General features: G+C 39.3%; 2 pseudogenes across 1 annotated transcript; one reads left to right on the top strand and one right to left on the bottom strand.

Moving 5' to 3' along the window:
- The first annotated feature begins 455 nt into the window (after window positions 1-455).
- LOC149022788 (protein ANTAGONIST OF LIKE HETEROCHROMATIN PROTEIN 1-like) lies at window positions 456-5441 on the top strand (annotated as a pseudogene). Its single transcript, XR_016172462.1, has 4 exons — window positions 456-516; window positions 611-873; window positions 961-1026; window positions 3208-5441. The product of XR_016172462.1 is annotated as a protein ANTAGONIST OF LIKE HETEROCHROMATIN PROTEIN 1-like (transcript).
- Window positions 5442-16009: 10568 nt separating this feature from the next.
- LOC149022789 (epidermis-specific secreted glycoprotein EP1 pseudogene) lies at window positions 16010-17489 on the bottom strand (annotated as a pseudogene).
- Between the last annotated feature and the right edge of the window lie 4436 nt (window positions 17490-21925).

A 21925-nucleotide genomic window follows, 5' to 3' on the forward strand; every position in this document is an offset into this window, starting at 1 on the left:
TTTCCAAAGCTCCAGACCAGATCAATAACAACCCAAAAATTAATGTGCTCCAATCCTCTCTTGAACTACTTGAGAGGGTAAGATAACTTCACTGACAAAACCAACACCGATCCTCTTCGCATCTAAATTTTTTTTCCCTTCCCAGTGGATGAAATTGATGGCAGTCTTGCCATGGGGAAAGCTTGCAATTGTCTTCAGAATGTTAGCGACAAATTCAATTCTTAAGGCCCCATTTGGTTCCGCGTTTCCTTGGAATCAGGTTCCAGGGAATCATGATTCCAAAAAAAAAAAACCATTTGATTCATAATTGACTCAGAACCCTGATTCTATTGGAACCTGCTTTTTAGTAAAAACCCGATTTCATTGGAAACCACCTCTTCCAAATAGAATCACCCAAATCGAACCATGGTATAAATTTGGGAGACTCGACGAGAATCAGTTTTATTGTGCTTTCTGTATCTCTAGGGTTCAGCTCTCGCAGAGGTTCTCTTCCGTTCCGTCGAGCTCGAGTGCTGGGTTTGTTGAGCTCCATCGATTTGGTTTCCGTTTGTCGAGCTTTCTTCTTCCCATTTCTGCTCTAGGCGTCTCACTCCTTGCTCTCTTCGTGCAGGAAAACCAAAAACGAAAGAAGAGCAGAGACATCCAGTGGAGTAGAGGAAGCAAGGCTAGCTCGATCTCTCTCTTTTTCACTTTCTTGGGTAACCTCCATCGATTTGGCTTCCATTCGTAGCTTTCTTCTTCCCATTTCTGCAAATGGCGTCTCACTCCTTGCTCTCTTCGTGCAAGAAAACCAAAAACGAAAGAAGAACAGAGACATCCAGTGGAGTAGAGGAAGCAAGGCTAGCTCGATCTCTCTCTTTTTCAATTTCTTGGGTAACCTCCATCGATTTGGCTTCCATCGGTAGCTTTCTTCTTCCCATTTCTGCAAATGGCGTCTCACTCCTTGCTCTCTTCGTGCAGGAAAACCAAAAACGAAAGAAACAACAGAGACATCCAGTGGAGTAGAGGAAAACTAAAACAAGCAAGGTAGTGTTCTTCCAACTCGCGGGGAAACCTCAAGTTATAGCTCGCGAGTCGCAACTTTTTCACTTTTTCTTGCTGTTGAATAACTCTTAATTCTCTTTCTCTGTACTTCTTTTATATTTTTGAATGTCAGCCATTGAATTTGTAACTTTAGATTTTTATTTACTTATATTAAATCCTTTAATTTTGATTTACTTATAAGCTGGTCTAAATATTCAATCCCTGCTTTCAATTTGGCATATCAGATAGGGTCATCTCATGTTTGAGAATGAATCTTGGTTTGCTTTCTATGGCTTTTGTCAAATGTATGGTGAGTTTATTCTTCTTCCAACTGTTCAGTGATAAGAGAATAAAATTTGGGTTCTTTGTTATGGAATTGGGCACATTTCAGGTTGTTAATTTTGAATGGGATGGTTATTATGGGTTGTAATGGGTTGTGATAAGATAGGGCTTTGGAGAAATCAATGTGTCAAGAAAGATATCAATCTTAGGGTTTTCAATGGGTGAATGGTTTATAAGTATGTTTGGTCCAGTTCCAGGTTTTCTGTTGGTTATTTATCTTTGTTTTGTTTTATTTTTTCTAAGTTTCGTTCTTGAGTTGGGTTTTGTTAGTCATCAGTTGGGGCCTATCAGGTGAACCATTCAGAATTGGGGTGACCAGTTATCTGTAAAATTTTTCAAAATCTAATCTTATTAAGTGGTTCGTTAAGTCCCAGTTTCAATTGGTTGGTGTCAGTCCTGTTAATCTGTTTTGGGATTGAATTGACACCTGTTAATTGTGTCTACTCTCTACCATGTACAGAATGAGCTCTGAGTGTGGCTTTTTGAGCAACCCCCTCCCCCTCTTTTTCTTCTTGATCATGTGGGCCCACATCTCAGAGTCCAATTGTCTCTAACACTTGTGGGAAAGAGGAGGAACAGAGGACATGTAAATTTTCAGCGGAAAATTTGGAAAGAACTGTGGAATTGGGATGATAAAAAGAGATGATCCTGTTAGGTTCAGTTGCATATGGCATTTAGGGAGCCATAGGTGAAGTAGAATCAAAGGCTGGATGGAAGAAGACCATGGAACCAGGACCCAGTGGACCAGCATTGCCAGGCTTGTTCAAGCAGGAACAACCAACCAAGCTGGTTCTAGAAGGGCCAAAAAGAGACCATACCACTGTGTCATCAGTGTGTCAGCCTCATAGTTGACTTAAGTGAGAATAATCTTTGAAGATCTATGGGACCCAATATTAGATCACAAGGAGTTTAGAAGTTTATTTGGTTTCTTTTTAATTTTTAATAAACATCAGTTTCTAATTCTTATGTTACCATTTCATTGAGTTGCTACTTGCTATATCTTCTTACATTTTCATTTTAAGTGTTAGATCATTTCTATTTCTTTTTGAATCTTTAGTGGCTGTTTCCTTAATAGAACAGAATTTTAGAAGAATTGAAATAACAAGCCATGTTGCCGTTACCTATGGGGTAATCCATGGTCAACAGCTGAGATAGCCCATCCATTTACCCCCTTTCTTCCTTCTATCTTCTCTTCCCTGTTCCCTTTGCTAATCGATTCCCTAATTTGTTACTGTTGCTGTTACTGCCACGAGCTGTCGTTGAGAGCCTCTTGATAGAGCACCAATTGACAAAATAGACTGCTGCTGCTGCTGCAATCCATCAAAGAGAGGCCTTCTTAACCCTGTAGAATTGCTAAGGCTTAGTTTCTCCTGCAACTTTGGGTATCCAATTTCTCAGCAATAAGAACTCTGATCCACTAGAGACTTTGAGGACATTCAGAATCTTAGATCACTAGGAGCTCCAGTTCATCCCTGATCTGAAGCCCAGGGTCTCACTGGTTTGCTTTTATTTTGGTTTTGTGCCTGAGTTTTCTACTGAATTTATGGGAGCTTGAACATTATATTTGGAATTGTTATCCTTAGGTTTACTGTCTTACATTTATTTGTAGGTGGTTTCATAATATTGCATCTGTTTCATGAATTTATGATGTATGAGAAATAAAAACTTGGATATGAGGAGATGATGGTTTCTGATATTAAGAAGGGATGAAGAAGTCTTGGGTTTATGATATATCATAGACTCTCTTCTTTCTTTCTTTCTTTCTTTTTCTTTTTCTTTCATTTTTATTTTATTTATTTATTTTTTTAATCTATATATATTTTCCCTATAATTACATTTCAGGCCCAAGTCCGATACTCACCTTGCTGAAAAATGGCTTACCCAAGAGATCGTGTCTTCCCCAACCACACTGAGTTGATAATTATTATGGTGACCACTGTGGTTGTTATCATAATGGACCGGTATATAAGAAGATACCTTAGGAGGGAACCATATAGACTAGATGGTCGATGTGGATTTCTTGAGACCCAACGTATGATTGGTGGCACCGAGCGTACGTGTCGTGAGCTAACAAGAATGAACAAGAAATCAGTTCATAGCTTGATTCATTTGTTGCGTATGAAGGGGCTCTTACAAGACAACAAATTGGTATTAGTTGAGGAACAAGTGACGATGTTCCTGCATTGTATTGCACATCACATTAAAAATTCAAATCAGAAGCACAATTTTGGGCATTCTGGTGAAACAATTAGTCGACACTTTAATAAAGTGTTAAACGCAATGATGAAACTACACCCATTACTTCTAAAACCCCCTAGTCTCACCACACATCCAAAGATAGCTGAGAACCATAAAAGCTTCTACCCATTCTTTAAAGATTGTGTTGGAGCGATTGATGGGTCTCATATACCAGCGTGAGTCTTGGATGAACAACATAAGAAGTTCCGTGATAGAAAGGGTCAAATTACACAAAACATTTTAGCTACATGCGACCATGACAAAAAATTTACATATGTACTTGCTGGTTGGGAAGGGTCTGCATCTGACTCTCGCATTTTGGATAATGCTATTCATAGAGATGGAGATGGAAAATTAGTTGTTCCACCTGGTAAATACTATCTTGCGGATGCTGGTTTTGCCAATCAGAGAGGTTTTTTGACACCATATCGGAATGTTAGGTACCATCTCAAGGAATAGAAGAGGGGAAATCAAAGACCCAAAAATGAAAGGAGTTGTTTAACTTGAGGCACGCGAGGTTGCACCATGTCATAGAAGGTGTTTTTGGTTGGTTGAAGTAACGTTTTAAGATATTGGCAACTCGAGCAGAGTTTCCACACAGAATTCAAGTAAAGATTGTCATAGCTTGTGTATTGTTTTACAACCACATTTTGAACCACAGCACTCTTGAAGAAGAGGAGGAATGGTTTGCTGGGGAGGGGACGTGTCACACCCCACCCAGCCGATTTCCGGACATGCCCGAAGACCCGTGGGGCGATACTCTCCGCAGGATATCAGTTCGCGGCCAATCCATAACAACAATATTATAAAGCATAATCCAAGAGCAAGAATATAAAAGAAAGTAAATCTAAGGTTATTACAGCGGAAGTCTAAAAATCAAACGGCGCTCTAACAACGGAAAAAGGAGGAAACAACCTAAACCCAACCCAAGTAAAAGAAACTCCAAGCCTCAGAATGGCTGGACTCCAAAAGCACCATCTGCACAAGTACACATCCCATCATGCATCTTCGTATCCTCACTCGCCAGTCCCACATAGGACTCTACAGACAGTGGACTCTCCAAGTAATATGAGTCGTTACATCCTGCAATAGCCTAAAGAAAAGACAATATTCACAGAGGATGAGTTCCACAGAACTCAGTGAGTCTAACATATCATACATCTTGCATTCATCATGTACACACACACATATCAGCATATACAGTCGATGAATAAAAGAATGAACATGAAGATATGATTATAACTTTTACCATGCAGTCTCTATAGTAGACACGCTTTAAGATAACACACCAGCCTCCTCTGGGTAGTCTCATCACTCACCCTCACGGCACTTAAGCTCGTCTGTTGGGTTCACCGTAGTAGTTGGGTCCTGTCACATCAACCATGGCTGGGGATTAGGTCAACACTCTCTCCCATCACCATTGGCCTGAGAATTGGCGCGTGTCAAGGATTTACTCTAGCCCAATGCAAAGTCACTATGTCTCGTGCTACATGTGATCTGGATACCTTTCCTCATGCCTAAGCACCCTTTTGGTCCGGTATTATTCTCACCTATGAATGGAATCCTCAAAGGGAGGCATCTATTGGATCCCATTCCTTAACCCTTTGGTCATCTACATATGCTAGGGTGGATGTCGTCATGTCCCCTCACGTCGCCTAACCGCCGTCTTTTGGGCGATCACGAGGTCCGTTCTAACACATGTCACTATACCACTGCATGATACCGTGGGTCTGTTTGATGCACACAGAACCCCATCCACTGATATCACGGGTCACTCGGCTTCAATACCCTTGCCGAAAGGGTAGTAGCACTCACGGGATTCCTAACCAATGCATCTAGACAACACACCGACTATGAAAAGTGCTGGGGACATCGGAGGACAGTGTCCCATACCACAGCCGCTGATAACCCAAGCTATGAATACCAAGATAGGTAAACCCCATTTCACAGTCACATACATTCATATGCATCAAGCAAGTGAAGTAACCAATCACATAATCACATATGATTTACCTTTAATCATTCAATCAGAAATATAGTATGATACGCAGGATTATCGAGATTATAGAAGGTAACAGAAATTATCATGCAATACCACATTATTCACAGTCCAAATACACAATGATATTACATAATATATGCGATGTTTTCCTCACCTGTTAATCGAGAATCCACTCGCAGACCCACAAATTCACAAAATTAAGGAATGCCCAATACCCAATTAACCTAGCAAATAAACAAACTAAATTAGATTTAATTCGGGATTCAATTTGAACACAGATCAAATGTGGGTTAACCGGGTATTAATTCTAGTCCAACAAGGTGGGTCAACTCAGTCCCAAATTGACCCGTTTAACTCGGCAGACAGCTCACCGAGTCAACTTGGTCGAACATGCTCGGTTTCGCACGAGGTTCAAAGTAGACGTGCGCAACGGCCGTGCGAATCTTTCTACGGAGTCAGAAAATTATTTCCTCAACCTAAGCCCTCCAATATCACATTTAAATGAAATTACCCATCAAAACCTCATGAAATTGGGCCAAAATTAGGTATGTTGAAGCATACTTACTTCCCTACGCGATCATACTTCCAAATCGCGATTCCGCACCGTCGATTTGCTCCAACTGCTTCTTCCCCAAGCTTCTTCTCCTTCTCTCTCCTCTCCCACGAGCTCTCTCCCTTTAGAAAACCAAAAATCCCGAATTTGGTTCAATTGGGAAAGTTAAAGATCTTTTAGGAGGTGAAATGACCATTTTGCCCTTCACTGAATTATCTGACCGCCTCCATCCGACCGCCCCAATATCTTCTTCATCCGAAGGCCGATCACGATGAGCTTCGGAGGGTAGGTACCTTACACAATTACCAAGTCAATGGTATATTTTATTTGAGATTTGAAGTCCTCTTGCATAGCTTTTTGGGCACACCAAAATGTCACTTAAATGCCTTAAGGAGTAATTTTCTCTCTCCTGGTGAAGTCAAACAAAGAGCCCGGGTCTTCATCACTGTCATTCAAGTCCATAGGATCAATTTCTGAACTTTTGGGCTCAACTCGGATGGTCAAGAGTTGACCTCATCCTGAACTTCGGGTACACGGACCTGAAATGCCGGGTTATTAGGTTTGGATTTTTAGGGATCTCACAGGACGCAAGGGTTAGGGACCACAGGATGCAAGGGTTAGGGACCACAACAGGTTCCTCTTCTGCACCTCATATTGTTGAAGATGAGTATGATAGTGAGTCTGATGAAAATGAAGACCACGACAACATCCATCTGGGTGCAGAAGCATTTTGAAATGGACTGGCAGAACAAATGTGGCATGCATACACAATCGAAGTTTATGATGATGAAGACATAGAATCGGAGAATGACAATGAGTCAGAATCAGACGATTAAGTTTTAACATTTACTGTTTAAAATGAAGTACATTAATTTAAATGTATGTTTTTGAGTTTGAAATGTACTTCGATTTGCTTTAATTTTCTGGTTAACTTTGTAGTATAATTGTCACAATATGTTTAATTCTACTGTTAGAATTGCATCCCTATTTTAATTGTGTGGATTTACTATGACCATCATTTTGGTATTAAGTATATCATCTGTTTCAGGATGTCAACGTCTAGTGTAAATGATGTGACAACTTCTTACTTAAAGTATAAGAACAAGAGATGCAATTGTGGGAAACTTGCAGCCGTCAAAATTTCAGTCTCATCCAGGCATCCTGATAGGTTGTACCAAGGGTGTGAAGACTTTCCAAATGGATGCTCTTTCTTCCGTTGGTGTGAGCCAATTGGAGAACATCACACACCCTTAGAGACATCTAGTGGTATGCAGATACAACAAGATGTGGATGTGAAAGATGTGTTGAAGTCTCAAAAGAAGAATGTGCAACATCTGAAAATTTTAGTTCAAGATATGACCATGGTTAAACTATTACAAATAGGATAATTTATTGTGTGTTGTGTAATACTATTTATAGTTGCTAGGCATGGTTACTGATTTGTATTTTAGAAATGGATGTATTTTGTTAAATTAATAACTCTTTTGTTGTCAGATATTCTAAAGTATTTTGTTTTTATCTTAATTATGTGGTAATCTTTTTGTTATACATTATGAAATTATGGTGTGGATTTTTGTGGTAGCATTGCATCATAACTGCATATATACATGTACTTTGTCACTCAATTATATTTGTACCAGATGGAGCCTATAAATGCGTCACAATCACGAGACAAAGACATAGCATCGTGGCCAACAAACATATCCCTCACACTCTTGGAGGAGTTCTTACAAATCCATAGAAGTTGTAGAGGTGGAGACAACGGACCCAAGAAAGAACATTGGATGGAGATAAGTAGAAAGATAACTATTGAACTATTCTGGGTAAAATCCACTTCTCCCACTCCTCTCAAAAGTAAGCAAGTGCAGAATAAAGTTTTAATCTTTGCAATATGCGCTACGAAGTGCTAGGATGATGAAATTGTTTATATTGAAAGTAGTGATGACACAAGTTAACCCCGAGGGGTGGCTCAGTTGGCAAAGCCCAATGCTTTCATGTAGGAGGTCAGAGTTCGAATCCCCTCGGGTCCAGGGGCGAAGCCTCGCCTATATTAATTATATAAAAAGCGCCTGAGGATGTAGTCACGGTGCGCGCAAGCTGGCTGGCCCGGATGAACCTCATTTCCAAAAAAAAAAAAAATGATGACACAAGTTGCGAGAATAGAAAATGTGGTTTCTACAAAAAAAAAAATGAAGGGTAATTTTCATATGGACCCCCTGAGGTTTGGTCTATGACATTTTTAGTCCAAAAAATTTGAGACTTTGCATATGCCTCCCCTGTGTTATAGAAAAAGTCAATTTAAGGGCAAATTATCATTTCTATGACCAATTTGCCCTTATTCTTTTTTTTGGGGGCAAATTTCATTTGGACCCCTTAAGGTTTGATTTATGTCCTTTTTAGTCCAAAAAAGGTGAGACTTGCATTCGCCTCCTTTGTACTATAGAAAAGGTGAATTTAAGGATAAATTATCACTTTTATGACCAATTTGCCCTTATTCTTTTTTTTTTAATTTAAATTTTTTACATATACATCTTACCTGCCATGAAACTCGTGACTCCCCTTTTAATCCAAAATTAGGGTTTAATGATGAATGGAAGGAATTCAAATGAGAGGAGTGATGAATGGAAAGAATTCAAATGAGAAGATGAAATGATATGAAAAGAAATCAAATGAGAAACAATTAGGGAAAGGATGAAAAATCATCCTAATACCAAATGGTTTTAGCATTTTGAACCCAAAATGATCTTTTGCATTGATCTTTGAAAAGCAGGTAAAAGTTAAAAATGAAATCGACCCTAAAGAGAACTGAAGATGAAAATTAAGGCCCAAGCTCTGGCTAATCTTACTCTTTGGGTTGGGTCAAGGGCAGAAAAGGATGAGGCCCCAGCCTACCTTGCAAGATTGAAAAATGAAGTCCAAGCTTTGTCCGGTCTTAGGGTTGGTTCAAGGATGATACGTGTGTAAATCTCAAGTTTACTTTGTCTTTCTTTATAAATAAAGGTATCAACCGGTTTATTTTGGGTATTTGGTTTACTTCTTGTTGGACTCTAAGCAATGATATTGTAATTCAACTTTGAGCCGACAACCAAATTAATTCTAAAATTTAATTCAAACCCAAACCTACTTGGCCTCAATTCTAATTAGGGTTCCAAAATTTGATTATAGATTGTTTAAAATTTATTGAGGAATCTGCACAAACACTTGAAAGGTAGTTGTAATCAAAATACTCCGTCAAAGCTTAAACGTATCTAAGGTACTTTCTTTAAGGTATTTAGACACCATGATTTGTGCAATACGGGTACCAAATGTGTCTTCACCTTCAAGATCAATCAGCCCAAACCTTTAAGGTTGCACCCCAAAAAGGTTACTCAAGGTGTAATCAGGTTATGTTCATTGTTTAATAGAATAACAACATGGAAAGAGAGAGAGAGAAAGAGGAGGAGGAAATTCAGTGTGAAAAATGAGCTCAAAAATAGTTTATATAGAGTTCCAAAGGTCATGGGTAAAAGGATAAAGTCACCTATTCAGCTGAACTCCCTACAGGCAGGGTATCTATTCAACTGACCTCTCTAAGGGAAGGTGCCTCTTTAATGGTATCTCTACACTTCCACCCATTGGGCTTTTCGGATCACATCCCAAGTCCCAAGTCATATAATATAATTAATATCAATTAATTAATATATAGCTACATTATTGTTGGGTCACACCAGGTTCGGGCTTAGTTCACGTTGCATATGGATTCTATCATTAACCCCAAAATTATATTGCATGGGTCTTATTATATATAAATAAGATAATCAGCTCCTTTCTGCTCAATATGAGACTAAAGTTTCCATTATAGAAATCATAAGATAAAAGATTTCTATAGTCTCGTCCTCCCCTGCCAAGTTCCTACAAAACACGTGCTCGACCTTGGGGGGTCGAGGTATGTCTCCGACAAGCAAGTCAGTACCAAGGAGAAATGAACTCAATTACTATAAGAAACTCAAGTAACTGATCACACCAAAATATCAATACCTACTTGTGGTGTTTATATAGTTTAAGATAATAGAGTTAGATTCGGAATCCAACTACAGAAAGACTTATTTACCTGTCTCATCCTTCTAGATAGTTGATATATAGTAGAAGATTATCTCGATGAACATTTCTTGATCGGTCAGTCCGACCATAACCAACCCTTGATCGGATGGTCGGACCAACTTCTCTAAACCTGATGGTCGGACCGGTCTGGAGATAATGATCATTTCGGTCATTAACATAAGCCCCCCAATCCGTTGGAGTCATGAGTAGTGTGTTCGATCCATAAGGATTACAATGTTCTCGTGTTGGATGTACTTGACCGGTCCATTCAAGTCCCTTGGTTCAAAAAACGTAACGTCTCACTTATGGGTAGCCGTCATTCACGCGCAAATATTGCACGCTTTTCGATGACTGCACGAGATTTGACATGTGTCAAAACTGTCATGTCTCATTAATTACACATCATAATTACGAAAAGCCCTTTCATCTTCAACCGTTCACTTGCTTGTCTCAACGGCCTTTGGATGGGTATCTCCAGATAATCGCATCGTGGCCGTTCATCAGATAGGTCCATAGATCTCTTGGATTGGAATCTATCATCTTCTTCTTTCTCATTGCATTTCTGCAACTGTGAAAGTGAAAAATGGAAGTTTTTTTCTCTCTGAAGTTTTCTTCTCTTCTTCTCTTGAGCTATTACACCGTTTCATCTCCTTCAGAGGGCTTGAACCAGTAAGTTTCCTACACTTTTCTTTTATTTTCATGACATTTTGTGTGGTAAACATTATGTTTTATGACTTCAAACCCTCATTTATTTTTCTATTTTCCTTTTGCTTCTATTTGTGTTTTTCTCTTCATTTCTCCACTGTAATCTTCCCTATTTTTTTAGAAAAGCATGGTTCTTGTGAAAAGAGCTTATGCTGTTTCCCAATCTAGTGGAGACTTAGGTATCAAAAAATCTTTAAGTTTTGCATCTATGGATGATTCAGATACCGAACAACCCACGAATCCTGGACAATGTTCCAGTGGTCGGTCCGATGAACCTTCCACAAACCTCTTTGGTCATGATCCTTCTAGTAATGATGGTGAAGAAGTCAATACTGAATCCCGACCTATGACTGTTAGGAATCCCTTTACCTGAGCTCAGTTTAAAGCTGAATGGAAAAGGTGGAAATATAGCCTTTCTCTTACAGAATACAAAATCGAGCAAATCAAAGACCTTACCCCCCCCCCCCCGACCATATAGATTACGATCCATACTCCTCTGGTCCCGAATTCCAACATTCCCATATGACCAAAGAACAACTAGAGTATCTTCGCCAAAAATATGAGATTCCATCAAGTTTCATTCTTCGTGTCCCGACTAGTGATGAAAGGGCAAACACTCCTCATCCTGGGGATTTTTTCCTTTATGAAGATGCCTTAAAAAGTGGTTTTCGACTTCCTGTCCATGCCCTCTTTAGGGAAATAATGAATCCACTTCTAAATGTGCCCAGGGATGTTTGTGCCAAATAGTTGGCGCAATGTTATTTGTTTTTGGGGTTTTTGCCAGGGTAAAGGAGTTAAAGTTCGACCATCCCTTACCTTGTTTCTTCATTTCTTCATGGCAAAGAAACATGAACAAGATGGGTGGTATTATCTTTCTAAGCATACCTCTTCCTAGTGTGGTTGGGACGGAAACTTGTAGGGATTGGCACCCTCCCGTCCAACACTAAAGGATGGCGTTCTAAATTCTTCTTTGTTCGGCCACCCTCAGAGCCTTCTTTCCTATCTACTGGGTCTGTGGACCTATTAGAGAATCAAACGATATCCCAATTCTTTTTGAAGCCAAGAAGCGTGCTAGGGAGCGGATTCTTCGGCTTCCTATTGAAGACAAGAATATGTTTGCCGTTCATGGCCATTATCTGGAATACCCCAATGTGCTACGTCATTGGGGGTTCCTTCCCGGTGAGTCATTTTTATTTCTGTTTTCTTTGTTGGAGTATCTTCTTTTGGTCGGAACTTCATTTCATTTGTCTTTTGTCTCAGTGTTGCTCAGTCCTATAGAGTGTACCCGAGCAGCTAAAGAAGAAACTGAAAGAGGCAGAGACAAGAGTACCGACTAAACTAGAGCGTGCTTGATCCACCAGAAGTAAACCAAACTTGTCTGCATTTGCTTCAAAGAGATCCAAAGATTCTTCTGACCTTCCGCCCCAACTAGGAAAGAAAAAAAGCTTCTACTCCATTTGTTGCTGGTTTGGGAGAGGATGTGGAGACTTCTCTACCTTCTAGCCCAGTGAAACCCTCACTACCTTCTAGCCCAGTGAAACCCTCATCTGGTGCTTCACCGAGCACACAGACTTTTGAGGCTTCTGTTCTTCATCCAAGTTGGTCGCTTACTTCTGACTCTTTTGTTTTGAACAACCAACAAGATGGAACTTCAGTAGCCAATGATTGGATGTCGGGAGTTTTGCTACTTGCTGACCAGAAGTTCTTGAGAGAGATTGGCCCCTTACGAACCCATGACGTAATGACCAGGTAAGTTGGTATTTTTAACTTCACTTATCAGAGTTATTTATTTTGGCTTTCCCGAGTAACATTCTTTTATCAGGTTGGTTTGTGCTTTGTCTCAAGCAATGGGGGGCAGCCTGGAGGTTGGTCAGAGAGACCATGTCGTCACCCACCAGCTTGAAGAAAAAGTTAAGGATATGGGTACTCAGTTAGAAAGTTTGGTCGGAGAGAAAGCGGTTGTGCAAGAAAAAGTGGTAACTTTGGAGACACGAGCAAAGTCTGCTAAGGATCAAGTGGCCGCCCTGAAGTTTGAATTGGAAGATTGTAAGAAGTTGTTGGCAAGTCAAGATAGGGAACTATTTGAAGAGTTACAATTGTTAGGTTTCACCCGTTCCTTGGATTCGATGATTATTCTAAGTATGTTTCTTGTTGTTTTAGTTGATCCAATGATTATTGTTAGTTCTTTTCAGAACTTTTTGAATCTTGGATTCTTTGGTTGTTGGGTGTCTATGGTTTACATCTAGTCTGTAGGGGCATGTTGGAGATAAGCATGGACTCCCATATGTGATAACAACCAATTTAGCTAGGGTTACTGAACTCCCAAATGTGATGACAGAGTTGGACTCAACTAAGGTTTCGAAGAGAGAGTTGAATACTCAGCCAAGTTTGACTAGGGTTTCCAAGAGAGAGTTGGACACTCAACCAAGTTTGACTAAATTTTCCAAGAGACGGTTGGACTACTACAGCAACCCAAATATTTGTAACCCTAATCTAATTACTTGTCATTACTCTATATAAGAATCTTATTCAAACACATATAACCACAATACAAATCATGTCAGGTATTAGTTAGCTTTTATAGAAAGCAGGCATACCACAATAAGAGTAATTAACCAAAAATGGACTACAGTTGACGTAGGTGTCATTGTCCATCCGACCACTCCAACCACTCTAAACCCTACGTAGACATGTCTCTCGTGATTGTTGTGCCATTCCATCTTTAGTTGAAATAAAATTGTCTTCGATGTTGTTGGGGGGGGGGGGGAGGCACATTAACATCGAAATATTTTGTATCTTGCAATGATAACCAGGAGTGGTAGACAAGGAAACTCATTTTTCCTCCTTGCTATGCATTTTATAAATTACTTTATTTTCAGTTAATGAAATGAGAATATAAGGTTAAAGTTCAAAGACCTTAGAGAATACAAAATGAACATTTTTATACCCAAAAAAATTCACCTTCTTTCACAGCAAATCATGCTAATCAACAAATAGAAAGCATAGAATGGACACAAAAAGTAATTCAAGTTCAGTGCTTAGATAAAGTGAAGAATTAAATGGCTATGCCGATGTGAGATGATAAGGCTAAGTGGTACATTGTGTGGATATTATTAGTTTTTTGTGGAAATTTTTGGATATTATTTTCCTCTGCTATGTCCTCCTATCTTTACATAACCTTTCATTGGAATAGAATATATTCAGGCACTTCTTTTTTCTCTTTTCTTTTTCTTTCTTTCTTTGTGGGGGTAATCAGGCACCCTTCCTTTGATGAGTTATCTGAGATGTTTATTAATATATTCCAATCTCCATTAATCAAGTCAGAAAAGATTCTACTTGTTGAGATTTACCCTATCATCTGTTTTGTTTTTGTTGTTCCATTGGCTGAGATTGCATATGTTGTCATTGTTGGTGACTAAAATATAGTGTGTTCTAAGAGTACATGGCTTGTACTGAAGTAAAGCTCCCATAGAAGGCTTTGGGCATTTGTTATATTTTTTTAGAGGGTGATTAACACTTACAATAGTTTTGAGTGTTTGTGAGAAGATTTAAGTGTTTTGGGTGGAGCAAAGATTCCTTGAAAATGTAGATTTCACAGGTCACTACACAAGGGTCATGTTGGATGAATTTTTGAGTAGTCATACAGTTGGTTTATGGGTTTGACTTCAACTTGAAAAAGGTAGTTCATGAAGTCTTCTTTCCAAAGAGCGATATGGAAGCAAATCTGGGCAATGTATAAATAATATGAAATTTTGCTACTGTGGATGAAATTCGGCTCTGTGATATAATCTACTTTCAGGGGTTCGAAAATAATTTTTTAGAGTTTGGGGGTCTTTGTGAAATAAGTCTTACATCTCAAGGAGGAAAGTGTAATTTTGAAAGATTGAATGATACAATCTAATGGTCATTAGAAGGACATGGATGAAGATCCAATTTTGACGGTCGAGATTAATGCGCTTGTTTTTCAAGTGTCGAAGACGGAAAAGATTCCATCGTGTGTCTTTGGTTGGTCGGGAGCATGAAAATGTGGTGCACTGCAAAGTATAATGATCAACATGATCTTGTGTATCGCAAATTAAAGGTAAGATTAGAAAGATTCCATTTCAAATAATCTGATGAAGGGTACTCTAATCTTACATCACTTAAAGGATTTGACAGCCCAGATCTCACCCGCCTTTTTAAAGTGGATATCCAACGGTTGTGTGATTAGATTCTCTTTGGGACTCATCTAGAAGATGAAATCCAACGGTTCCTATGCATTAACGTTCATTCTCTTTAAAAGTCAGAAATTGAGCGATATAGAAGAAGGTTTTTGGGGTTTTTGGCTTGTGGAGACTATGAAAAACAAGGGGGAGAAGCCAAGAAGCAATATGGGTATGGAGAACAAGCTTGAATGCGTATTTTGGTGAAAACGTTGAAGAAGAAGGCAAGTAATCTATTGTAATCTCCCTCAAATTGAAAAGTTTCACCTTTTAAGTAGTTGCTTGTTAGGGTTGAGTTGTTTGAGGTTGTGGCCTTATATTTTTGTGGGTGCAAGAGTTAATATTGGAGTGGGTGCTCCATGTTTTTGAATTAATTTAGAGTCGATACTCTCTTATCATTGTAGTAATCAAAATTTTAGTTGGAAAGTATTGAGTAAATACGAAGCACTATTTAGGGCATTATTCAGTGGATGTAGGCAATTTGGCTGAACCACGTAAATTTGGTGTCTTGCGTTTGTAGGTTATTTTCATTGCATATATTGGAGTGTTTTGATTGTAGAGTGGTGGTGCACTATCTAATAGACTCAACCACATTGTGGTGTGTGGTAGACGTGCCCTTGTATAATTGATAATTATGGAAGTATCTTGACCAACCTTGTCTTGAAGTTAAAAAAATTGTCACACCAAAGAGAATTTTAGAAGACACTGATTCACCCCCCTGTCAGTGTCAACCTGGGAATAACAGTTTTTCTAATAACGAATGAATTATCAATACTTACAATTTGATAATCAAAAAACTAAGTGCTGTTATTCGTTTTGGTTTTGCACATCATTGATAAAAACAAAGCTTGAAAAAAAGACTTCCATACAAATGAACTTTCATTATATATATAGCCACTGCACTGCTCCTCCTTATTACAAGGGCAAATAAAATTGAAAACATAAATTTGTTTTAAACAACGATGAAAATGGTACAAGAAGCGAAGACAAAAGGAAAACAAATCAAAGCTTACCTAGTGTACTTAATGAAAGCAACATGAGTGCTATTTGAGACCTTAGCGAGAGTTCCAAGCTCAGGAGCCAACAAGCACTTTGAGGATTCTTCCCTGTAAAAGAAGCCCAAGCATCCACAATCCTTGTTACATTTGTCCCTGCACTCACCCACCTTCATTGGTCCATCTCCCTCTGTGTACCCGTTCATGAAGTGCTCCACACCCACAACTTTGTAATAATTAATAACCTTTGTGGACCCAGTACTCCTACCTTTGTTGCAAGTAGGCAACACAGGTGAAGCACAACTACTCTTGCTCCAACCGAGCATGCCCTTTTGAGTTGGGCAAGCCACACATTGATCATCTTCACAAACTCCCAATGACCCACATCTCGTAGGCAGCTTGCATTCACTCTCCCTCCCTTCCCTATCAAAGAGTGTATATGTGATCTCCCATGCCCCCCAATCAACTTTGTCGTAGTAGGTGTAGATCTTTAAGTTACCGTCATATCCCACTCTCAGCATAGAAAGAGTCGCATTGTACTTTGGCCGGGCTAGAACAGAAGACCCAGAAGAGACATTGTTGAGCTCCTTGTCGAACGTCAAATCAAAAGCATAGCCTTCGTCCGTATCAGATGCAGAATTGAAGAGCAAACGTGTCAACGTTGCACCCTCTTCGCCTCCATTATAATAAAGCAATGGTTTGGCAGAATTCTTACTCTTCATATACATGGCCCATCTCTTCTTCTCCAAAACAAAACTGAAAGCACCTTCAGAGCCATCGACATAGGAGAGACGACTAACAAGCTTGTTAGGTCCCCCAGAACGAAGTGATTGACCCACCAAAAGTGTATCAGTTGGGTGATCAAAACTCTGCCACACAAACCTTCCCTTCTTATCATATAACACCAAGTTGCCACTGGAGAACAACCTTAGCCCAACGACACCCTTATTGGCGGTGCCAGTTTGCCATGCGACACTTCCGTCGGCATCAGCGAGAACGAGATTGCCGTCGGTGCCAAAGGTTAGAGTGGCATTTTCTTTGACTGGGTTGCCACGGTTGGCATCCCAAACCCAACGCATGATTGACTCAGAATGACGATTGCCCATTCGAAGGCCAAGAGTGAAGGCATTGGGTGTGGTGTTATAGAAGCAGAGAGCAAATGGAAACGTTTGGAGATCTGTAACACGGTAATTTGCATCGTACTCAACAATGTACTCGCCAAATTCACCTTCATTTATGAATTTGAAGGTGTTGGAAGCAGGCACAGCGGCTAGAGCTGTTAAGGGTAAGATGGTAATGAGGAGAAAGAAGCAGAAGAACCCTATCGCAAGTGGAGTAAAAGAAGACATTTTGCTGGTGTTTGAAATCTGGAGAAGGAAAGCGTCTATTTATATAGAGGAAGGCAGGAAGGTTCATGGTCTTTGGAGTTCTGAGAATGGGATATGGTTTGACGACCAGTCAAGGCTGGATGGCTTTCGCAATGAGAAATAAAGAATCGGAAACGCTGGCACAGGACCCATGGCACGTGTGGTTTTCTTGGTGGCTGTTTTGGCACTTTGTGTATGCAACTTGTAAATAAGGGACATAGACGACATAGTTTATTTGGCTTCCAATGTTCTCTTATTTAAAATATTTGCAAAAGGAGGCAGCCAAACTGGACTCAAAGAGGAAAGGAATTCATAGATGAAAAATCACATGATGGGCTGTCTGTTTTTGGTAAGAACATGATGGGCTGTTGGTGAACTGAACTTCATTTAATGTTGGGCAGAAGAAGAACTTTATTTAGCAATAATCCATTGTTTATTTCTTTGGATAACAACCTTTGCTGGATTAGAATACCGGATTTTATTTGGTTCATTTTTTACAAACGGACCATCCATTTTTCTTTGGATGAAGAATAAATATTCATCTGTCATATCCAAATGTTCAAATTAAATTATTTTAATTTTCTATTTATCTTCTAAATCTTATCTCAACCTTGAATATGACTGATAAACATATGTCCTTAATCTAGAAGGAAATGAATAGTCTACTTCTTTGCCAGAAATGGGTCTGATAAAATTCTATAAGAATATGCAATTTGAGATAGAAATAAGAATGTCATAATTAAAATTTTATTTTAGGAAAAAAAACGAAGTTACTTTGTAGTTAAATAGGATCATTATTAAAGGCGATATCAATCTAATGATTGTGAAGATTCTCCCGCATGACCTATGTTCTTTTTTAGGAAAAATAAAGGAGATTATATTATATTATACTCTATAGAGAAATTAATAATTTATATTCGGAAAACCGATTTTTGTCTCTTGTTGATATGAAATTTCGCTCGTCTTTCCCTGCCAAGTTCCTGCAAAACAAGTGCTCTAAAGAAGAGAAAAGCACAAACCATATAGATCCTGAAGATATGCTCATTATCATCAAGCAGTTCAAGCCTTTTGGAGCTGGTAGTTGCTGGAAGCTCGGACTTCAGAAAGACGAGTTGAGATTTTCCATAGAGAGAGAGAGAGAGAGAGAGAGAGAGAGAGAGAGAGAGAGAGAGAGAGAGAGAGAGAGGGGGGGGGGGGGGGGGGGGGGGGGGGGGGGGGGGGGGGGGGGGGGGGAGTGGGGGTAGGCATTCAGCTCGAGTGACTAACTCGTTGCTTTCTCCCAAGTGAAAAAAAAGGGCGCGCAGTGTTGGGCAGGGAGGCAAAATTTCATTCATTTTTTCGGAGTTTTATCCTAGACCGCAATTGATATTGTGCCCTTTAGTGGCATTTTATACAAAACCGCCACTAATGTATAAAGTGTGTAAGGTTGATATTGTGTAAATTAGTGGCGGTATTCCACAAAACCGCCACTAATTTATTGATGTTGTATCATTTAGTGGCAGTTATATATAAACCGCCACTAATGATGTATTAATTGCTATCCATTCGTGGCGGTTTTAAATAAACCGCCACTAATTAAACGTCACTAATTCTCATTTTTCTTGTAGTGCATAAAAGTGGTTTTTGTCAATGGATGGTGTTGTTCACATTAAATGCCATAGTAAAAACTGTCAGGTCTAGTGGCGACGAACGCAAGATGAGGAGAATAAGGAGAAGTGTGGTACTAAACAATGGTTCTTCTCCATTTTTACAATGACATGCTATTTCATTTGGTTAGAAAGAAATGCGAAGATCTACAATAATTAAGACCTCAACCCACTAAAGATACTTAACAGTGTCAATAGATAGGTTGGAGACTTGAAACTACTTCCCAAAAGTAGACTTGAATCAATCAATGCAAAAATGACACTATCCCTTACCTACTTCAAGTGTCTTAACTCATCTAATTATTTTGGGCATTCACCAATATTAATGTGTGCAAGTTTATCTAATGAACTAGATGGAGACAAATGGAGTGCAAAAAATTTGGGATGGAGCCATTCAGGAAGCAAACACAGGGATAGCACCAGCAGGACATCTCTTGAAGGAATTACTGGAGTCCACTTGGACAATGATAAAAATAGCCCAACTGAAGCAAGTAAAACTAATATACATCTAGTGTGATGAAACAATAGCAACTTACCTTATTAAAGGCAAAGAGATAAACAAGTTATCTCCGGCCCTTTTCCCTATTTTGGCACTTATGCCACCCATCACATCCAAGTTAGAAGTCTATAATTTAAGACATGATATAACCAAAAATTGGCTACTTAGTTTAACAACTAAACATGTTGGAATTCCTTGATCAAAGGTTATGCCTCATGTTGGATGTATAATAATAAAAAAATAAAAAAAACATGGATTGATACGTAGTAGAACCACCGGCCACTAGAATAAATGGATTGATGCTAGTTAGATTCTGGCTTCAATTATGTGGATTGAGTAGAGGAGAGCTATAAAGTTCACTATGGTTGTGATGTTGTTATTCACTGCCATGCTACTGATGCCTCTCTCTTTTTCTTTCTCTCTTTCTAGTTCCTATTTCTGTGGCTTTGAGGTTGGAATCTAGATAAATAAGTGTTGGTTTCTCTAAATCTATCATACATATATGGGAAATAGTTCAGATAATATATTCTAGAAAAATAAGTGATAGATCCTTATCTGGATTCGCTATTCTCAAATAAAGAAAGATTGCAGCGGAAGAAAATCAAGATCCACGTCCTTGTTTCTCCACAAATATTTGTCATCGGCAAATCCTCCTCAATCTCGCGGAAAGAGAAGAAAATCCACAACCCAAATACCGTTGTGGATGGATGGTCGAAGAGCGAGATTGAACTAGGAAGAAGAAAAACTCCACGAATTTTCTTCCTTCGATCCTACATTTCTTGGAGAGAGAGAGAGAGAGAGAGAGAGAGAGAGAGAGAGAGAGAGAGAGAGAGAGTGGTTTCCAAAATAAAATCCCGTATCTTAATTGTGTTGAGTGGGTCGGCGGTTACCAAAATATATCCTCATATTTTATAACCGCCTAATAAATGAATTTTCATAATTGCCCGTGGGCAAATTAAAAAATTCCCAATATCTCCCACTTGCACAAGGGCAAGTATCGATCTCTCTGTCATAGTAGGTCCCAGACACATATGTATATTCCAGATGTACACCTTTCTCTCTACTATGTATTCCAGATACATAGACCACTTGTGTCCCAAAAACCAACATCCACAAGTCATACTGATAATGGGTCATACGACTGGGTGATATACCTACTCCTGAGCCCCAAACTAAAAACCTTCACGAAGGCCAGGAATGACAGCATCACTCAAAGAAACATATTAAATAAGCATTAATGTATCAAAGTGTCCTAGATTTATTCAAACTCATTAGACAAAAGGTATCTCGATCCCTCAGAGTGATCACCTTCTTGTCCTTAAAATGTTCGCTATTGTAACTAATACAGCTAGCACCAACAAACAATCTTAAGGTGCAGTTGAATCAAACCTTTTCTTTTGCCCCAGACCATCACTACACTTGGGATTGACTCATTTCCTAATAATGCCCCTTTAGGTTGAGTCAATCATGACCATAGATAACACCCTAAAGTAGCCACATCAACCCCTCGTTTCATGACATCGTCAAAAGTTACAAGGACACCAATGGACCATAAAGTCCAGGACTCACACAATGAAAGGAATAGGGATCCATCCTCTTATTTCCATCTTATATTTGCTTATGTACCTGACTAGTGGGTGTTATACAAATCTAGTGCACCAAATCTCAAGGACATAGCAATTAAGGTTCTCTCACAAACTTGCTCATCCTTTGGTTGTGAGAAGAAATAGACCACCTTCTTAGTCATCCATAGTAAGGTACAAAATAGATTGGGGAGTAAGAGGCTCGAGGACTTAGTTTATGTGTATTACAACATGAGGTTGAGAGTGGGGCACTTACAAGATGATATGGGTGATGAAACTCAGGAACCGATTGAGTTGACTGATATATTGCACGAGCCCCCCGCAAAGGATGAGGAGGATGATGTCATATATCAGTGGGTTAGGGATCAGGGTGGCCCAATGTTGGATGGACCAAGAGGGTAGCCGGATCCTATTATTGCTAATACCATGGGCCCAGATGTTGTGGTTAAGCATATATCTTATGATGAGGGTCAAGTTGCTATAGCTGCAGCAACAGGACCAAGCGTACCATTTGTGGAGCCACTTGATCAACTTGAAACAACTAAGGTGAGGTCAAGTAGTGGGAGTTCAGATGATGCTAATGATACTATCCCTCCAAGTTAGCCTTTGAGTCATGGAGGTAGTCAGGTTGGTGGTGTTGCTAGTGGAAGTTAGGCTAGTCAACAAAGGGAGTCACCTTCTCCAGGTCTG

This window comes from Hakea prostrata, chromosome 3, assembly GCF_041222555.1.
Source record: "Hakea prostrata isolate BN-2017 chromosome 3, UWA_Hpros_2, whole genome shotgun sequence".
Classification (NCBI taxonomy): domain Eukaryota; kingdom Viridiplantae; phylum Streptophyta; class Magnoliopsida; order Proteales; family Proteaceae; genus Hakea; species Hakea prostrata.